The 7,419-nt window shown below is 45.4% G+C and overlaps 1 protein-coding gene across 1 annotated transcript in view; it reads right to left on the minus strand.

The window, feature by feature from the left end:
- Positions 1-7,419, minus strand: part of AMOTL1 (angiomotin like 1) — a 124,475-nt gene that overhangs the window by 88,740 nt on the left and 28,316 nt on the right. The gene's annotated exons all lie outside the window — the stretch shown is intronic.

The raw sequence follows: 7,419 nt of genomic DNA on the forward strand, positions 1-7,419 counted from the left end.
TATATATATATATATATATATATATATGTATGTATAAACTTCCCATACCGGGGAAGACATTCACCTTTCACTGCGGACACAGAGGTCAGAATGACTCACGGCTATCTACCAGTGATCAGCCCGACTGAAGACTGCAGAGGAAGTTTCGGTGAAGTACTGTATATCCCCTAGGTGTCCGGTCTTACACCGTTCACACATTCCAATTTGTATAATCTCCCTAAAGTGGGACTGTAGGGTGACTGAAGGTTGGCAGTTCTTGCCTTCATGCCCAAGCATGCATAGCATACTTTCACATTTTGCCAGGCTTACCTCTGGGTTTACCCTCCTCCATTGCTGACAGCTCCGTGAGCCCCGTTTGCCACTACTGCTATCTTCTCCATTGCTTCTTTTCGGCCCGGCGTCTTCTATCTTTGGACAATGATTATGTAGCTCCTGCATATGCTTGCTGGGGCTAAATCGCCCCTGTACTGGGTTCCATTCTCACTTGCTGGGGTTACATCGCCCCTGTTTTGGGTTCCATTCTCTTACAAATGCCAGAACTGTACACAAGGGTAAATCTAAAGATGCTTAATTATGTCTCAGTCTAATTTTACAATCTCTGTACAATCTCCATTAGATTTACCCCAGCAATGTACCAATGGACCTGCTTAAGCAATCCACTTAATTGGCATCCAGCTCGGCAGGCCCCCGGTCTACACAGTTGTGGGTAGATCTAAAGAAGAGTGTACAAGACAATTGTAATTTTTCTGACCACGTTGAAGCACATTACACAGAGACAGTATAATCGGATTCTAGTGTGCGTCCAGCTTAACAGAAATTGCTGATGCTATCACTTTAGACAAACGGCAAAGAAAAGGGAACGGGTGTAGTCAATTGCTGCTTTTGGGATGCGAGGAGACAGCCTCCGTTACCTGGTCCTTAACCAGTTGACATCCGCGGTGTTAAACCCCCCTTCCCATCCAGGCCATTTTTAAGGCTCTCTGCCGTGATAGGGGAGGGGCTGGATTCATCGATGTCGGGATCCGCTCCGGCGACTCAGTATACCGCGAGCTGCAGCTCGCTGTATACTGAGCTTAGGGTAACCGGAGGACGCTAGTTTGTGTCCTCCCGTTACCCTAAGGAGAACTATGGGGAAAAGCCCTGACCCCATAGTTCTCCATTAAAGGCCAACTCCGGGCAATTTTTAATTTTTTTGGGCCCCCAGTTTGTTTAATATGCCTCAGGGGCTGCAACACTCAGATCTTTTCTAGTACTGCCACTGTATGACCTCTGTCCTCAGTCTTCTGGGTTGGTCAGTGAGGGCTTGTTTTAGGGTCCATTCACACCAGCCGCTGAGCAAAGTGCACAATCGGCTGGTGTGCGGTGCCCAACACAGTGCCAATGCGACAATCCTGGCACATTGTACTGTGTACTTTTTTTACAACTTTATTGAAAAGTCACAAGTGACATTGTACTCAGTTCTATAGGCACAGTGGGGGCAAGGTGGTTGTTCAGCGTTGCTTTTCGCTTCGTTAAAAAAAACGAAGGCGTGCTGTACTTCATTTCAGCGCATGCCACCGTGTTCCCCCCAGAATGCAGTGGTGTGACTGTGCCCATCCATGATGAGGCATGTTGCCTTGTCTTGTGTTGTGGCTGCGCTGGAAACAACCAGTCACCCTGCACAAGGAGGGAGAGCAGCAGTGACCGCTCTTTATTACAGGAAGTTCCTGCACAGAGGCAAGGATTCACACTAGATTACAGCACAGATCTGGGAAAAATACACAAAACACACCAAATTCAAGTAAGCTAGAGTCCTGCTGACTCAGCCAAAGTTCAACCAGTGTGTGGCCCTGTTGGGACCTGAATCCTGAACTCAACACCCTCTTCCCCACCACCTCTCCTGTGTTCCACAAAAGTTGATTTTTCATTCAACTTTTGTCTAAGGAGCCAATTTGAAAAATCTCTGCCAAACAGTGACTGCATCCAATCAGCTGCAGTCAGAGTTTAGGTATTCTGACAGCTGCATACCCACCGCAGAATGAATACAATAGGCTCACAGGGTTGAATTAGAAAAAAACAAGTGTTTTGCCGGCTTAAGAATACACTTGTTTCTTGAATTTAGACAAATTTTGCACATCCCAGTGCAGTTTCAATACAATATTTGTGTCTGTATCCTAAATGGATAAGGGATGACGTTTTGCAATATATACAGAGCTGTTCCTAACATCCAATCTGTGCCGCCCCAATGGAGCATAGAAGCATTGTTAGTAGATAGAATTTATATAGATTGTTTCCCTAAATCATTTTCCTATGGACGTTTTATATGTTAGTTATATGCTGCCATCTAGTGGCCTTTCTTGGTATCAAACATGTTGTGTTTCCTTTCTTGATATCGATGACACATTTCCTGTGTGTAATGCCCCACCCTTCTTCCTTGTCAGTACTTCCTGTGTCATGGCTACAGCTAACAGGCCACATGTAACAGGGACACGTGAATTCTGCACAGTACGATACGAAAACATCATCTTTTGACCGCATAAATACCACAATTCATTCATCTGTTGTATCCTGTCATCTGCTGTAACCTGATGTTCAGAATAAAGCACCTTTGTGGATGGAAACGGTATTTGGCGAGTTCAGCTATCTGACAAGGATTGTCGGCAGTGAGTATATCTGCTTATACAGGCCAGGCATAGAGGTCTCAGCAAGGAATGTATCGCTATCACAACAATCGGAGTCAGAATACAATCAGAATGAAGACCAGGGATTATTTTTCCATTTCTTAGTTTCCTGCCCCCTAAATGAAGGCAGCCAATGTCCATGCAAAATCCTAATTTCTTTTCATGCATTTCCACCTTTTCTTCAAGCGAAACCCGAACACTCTAGAGACGCGCAGACAATTTTTGGGGAAAATTAGTCGTGGCTTATTCATATCTAAATAGAGCCACCCATTCCTATGTAAATATCACAGTCGAGACTATTTTCAGTGGGGGGCAGTAGCCCCTATCTTAATTTTGGTTGCCCCTGTCTGCCTGACATCTTGTGTCCGGGTTTCTGCTGCCATGAAACCCGAACAGAGCATTCAAAACCCGAACTGTCCGGGTGAATCCTGGACAGGTGGCAACCCTAATTTCCCCTAGCAGGGATGGCCCTTTAAAGTAGCATTAAACTCTCAAACTTTTTTATTTAAAATTTATTTTTAAATAATTTAAAAATTTAAAAATAACAAATCCATATCAAACCAAGCCTACTGGGGACCTGCAGATAGCTGTCCATGGCAGTGCCTGTCCAGTTCATCTCCTCCTCTTCCTTCCTGGCGCTGACACAGCCATGGAGAGCCCCAAGGGCGGAACTACCTGCGGTGCAGCCAGTGCGGCCGCCCCAGGGCTAGCAGCTGGGGGGTCCCGCCGCCCACTGACAGGGGAGGCCTGGGCCAGGAGAAGGATGGAGGTTGGGGGGACCCAGCAGCGGAGATGGTCGGTCGGATGGCCGACGGAGACAGTCTGCCGGTGGAGGAGGCCAGGGACCAGCATTGTCGGTCTGCATGTGGAGGAGGCCCGGGTCCCAGCATCGCTGGTGAGGTGGAGTGCCCGCAGAGCCACTGCAGATGTCCACATGTCGCCCGGGTGAGATCGACACGCAGCCTGGTGAGATGAATTCTGCTTTGGGGACATGTGTTCGGCTTTCGGGACATGTATTCTGCTGTGGGGACATGTGCTCTGCTTTGGGGACATATATTCAGTTCTGGCGACATCTGTATTTAGCCCTGGTGAGAAACTGCTCTAAAATCATCAATCTGTGTTGTTTTAGAAATTGTTTTACATGTCCCTTTAAGACAAAGTATTGGTAATTGGTAACAGCAAGTACCTGAGGGAAAGTACTTGTACTTGGTCTTTAAAAAGTGTTATCGGGACATCCCTAAAACCAATATACATCACCTAACAATGTATTCCTTAAAATTTTTGCCCAAGCACTTACAGTCATCATGTTTCCGAACAGCTACAACTCTCAGCTCCGCTTCCCTGAACTTCCTGTCCAGTATAACATCACAAGGAGCAGAGCGTCTCTAGCAGTTGCCCAACTACTAGCATGGAGAAGGGTTACCGGGGGAAGGAGGAGTGAGGAGCAGGGAAATGTCTTGCCTTGCTGTGTCTGTGTGTTTGTGGAGACACATACAGCTTACTAGCACACACAAGGGTGGCTCCATACGCACCTGCAAGGGAAAGGAGCCACCCTGAGGGCCTGTTCACATGAGTTTCAGGTCCTGATCAGGTGCGGATCAGCAGATGCGGTGCTATGTGTTTTGCCGTGTTTTTTATGCGTTCCAGTAAAAAAAAAAATATATATTTTTTTTTTGCTGGAGTGGGGCTGTCAGTATGTTAGCTACAGTGCACTGCATTTTTGACGCGTTTTTGATGCGTTTTGCGTTTTCGTACTGTTTCCTGACCGTACAAAATGTGACATGCAGTATTTTTCTGTCGTAACCTGAACGGACTGCACACGTGAGAACTGTAGCCCATAAAACACATAGGGATACATTGGGACGCATTTTTAGTGCAGGAGCGTACGGATCAGGTCAGCACAGAAAACGGACGTCGTGTGAACAGGCCCTAAAACAGGATATCAGGGCCAGAGCTCAGGGGACCAACTAATTCTACAGGAAGCTAAAACTTTTCAACATCAAGAAGCAGCGTCCATTGGAATTGATTTCATCAGCACTTGAAATCACTTAAAAACCTTTTGACTTTAATATCACTGGTATGACAGGCACCTCCAAACCTAGGAGCCATTGGCAATCCGCAGCAGCTGATTCCAGTCAAATATAATATGAAGAACCCAGCTAGAGGGTTGAGGCCAGTTCATGATTTTCCATAGAGACAAGTGTATATATATGTTTGGATGTGCCTGCGCAGTGAAAACGGCGAATGGAAAAAAAAAAAGAACAGGAAAAATCTTCGTCTTCACACATCTGGTTTTCATATCAGGCTTTCGGGACGTTGGTTTGAACGTAATAATGTGACCCGTTTCTCTTCTGGCCTGCAGAGGAGAAGACTGAGCACCGTACAGTTATTGGTCGTCTGGTGCTTATCCAGCCAAAGATTAGTTTACAAGAGGGAAAAACAGCTGTCCACCTATTATGAGAGGGCGGCAGAACCGGGAGGATTTTCATCCAAAAGCTTTTTATGGCGCTGGCTGGATTTGCTTTAAAAGTCTTAAAAGTGCAGCTAAGCAGACGGAGAGCAAGTGAGTAGTAAACCTAAAATGCTTAAAGAGGGAGATGGAAATGATCAGCGGGGGATTACTCTATGTCAGTTTCTGTATTAAAGTGACACTAAACTCAGAAGTGAAATCTTAAAAATACATTCAAGTCCCTGAACTATTAACGAAAATGTAAATCTGAGCTATGCATAAGACAAATTCGGCCTAAAGGAGAACTCTATCCCATCACTCTCAGTAAACATTCATTCCCCCAATTTGCTACATTTCCAATGCCTCTGTTGGGCCATACTACCTGCACTATGAAATAGAAATTGAGAGATGTCTGCACTCACATTTAAAAAGCATGCATTGCTTGTATAGCTTTCATGCGTGCCTGTAGAAGTGCTGGGAGCCAGAATATGATGTCACTCCGGTCCAGGCACCTATACCGAGCATGCGAGGGAGCAATAACCAATACATGTATGGATGGAGCTCCCTCTCTGCCATACCCCCAGCCCACCCCACCTCAAGTCAACACTTGGCGCCGGGCAGTGCTGTGCTAGGGGGAAGCAGAGGAGCCTCTCACCCAGGAAAGTGGAAGGCATACGGCGACCCACTGAACACGGGGTCGCGACCCACTTTTGGGTCACGACCCACCAGTTGAGAACCAAGGGTCTAAGCCATATAATTAATAAAAATACAATCTGAATCTACAGCAGGGGGAGCTATAGGTAAACTAGTTCCAGAGTCCTCAGTCTCAATGGTAGACCTCCGAAATAGCTGAAATAGTCGATCCCGCTCAAGGGTCAGATACCACTCGAAACAAAACAAAAAAAAAGATGGGGTCCTCTAGGAGTAGCAGAATATCGTGCTTCCAATAGTCGGAAATGATGTTGCTCACCATAGAATATAGCCGGGAGAACAAATATGTGCAATTGCCCCACCTACTAGATTGTAACTTCTCACAAGCAGGGTCCTCCTAACCCTCTTGTATTGAAACTGTATTGTAACGGTACCGTATTGTTGGTGCTATATAAATCCTGTATAATAATAATAATAATAATGTGCAACCACAGCATGTGCAGGATCTGCTGTAACAGTACAATTCATCTTTGAGGATGTCTCTTATCCAAGAATCTTTTAGAAGCTGGTCTATTTATTATTAATATTATTATACAGGATCTATATAGCGCCAACAATTTGCGCAGCGCTTTACAATATAAGGAAGACATTACAATCACAATTCAAGACAAGATGGTAAGGAGGGCCCTGCCCCTGAGGGCTTACAATCTAAAAGAGGAGGGGGAAGTGATACATGAGGAGGTAGCTGTGAGGGGATGAATTGTTTGAGAATGTGATGGTTCAGTGGTTAGGTCGAGGTGGGATAGACGAGACATAACAAGCGAGTGGATGAGTAATTTTGCGGTTTCTTTGGTGAGGAAGGGGCGTATTTTGGAGATGTTACGAAGGTGAAGGCGGCAGGATTTGGATAGTGATTAGATGTGGGGAAGAAATGTGAGGTCCGAGTCAAGGATAACACCTAGGACCTTGGCATGAGGGGAGGGCTGGATAAGTGACTGTTATCAATCTCAACTGAAATGTTGGGGGAAGGTGCACGGGGGGGAGAAAATATCATGAGCTCAGTTTTTGAAAGGTTGATTTTTAAGAAATGTTGTGACATCCAGACGGATATGTCAGTTAATAGATTAGTGACACGCAAGGACACTGAGATGGAGCTGAGGAGCATAGGAAAAAAATATTTATTGACTGTGCTCCTCAGCTCCATCTAGTGAACCCGGTGCAGTATTTTTCAAATGTTACATTCCAACCTGAAAAGAAATCTTAGGAAGAATGTTCATTTTTGCCTCTATTCCCACTGGAAGTACGTTCAGAGAGAGTCGCAGGGCGAATGGTTATGTTTATAGACAGAGCCCCAAGTGTACAGCTGAAAAATTGCAACATATCTTAATGTAACTGTATTAATATTTAAGCAACAAACCCACAAAGGTTCCTCTTCTTATGTAGCCGCGTGTAATAAATATCATGATATCAATGATTAAACAGTTATGCTTAAAAGAAAACACTGTCTTATGTGTATGGAGGGACTTGTAGCCACTGATATGGCTGCTATAGACTGCTTTTGGGGTCAATGGTTCTCGTGTGATGTCACTGGTTGCCAGGTGCTGGGCGGGACGTCAGCTAGAACGGCATAATCACTCCTGCATACCTGGGCTGTGACAG

This window comes from Nanorana parkeri, unplaced genomic scaffold (assembly GCF_000935625.1).
Source record: "Nanorana parkeri isolate BGI_ZX_2015 unplaced genomic scaffold, ASM93562v1 scaffold254, whole genome shotgun sequence".
Lineage (NCBI taxonomy): Eukaryota > Metazoa > Chordata > Amphibia > Anura > Dicroglossidae > Nanorana > Nanorana parkeri.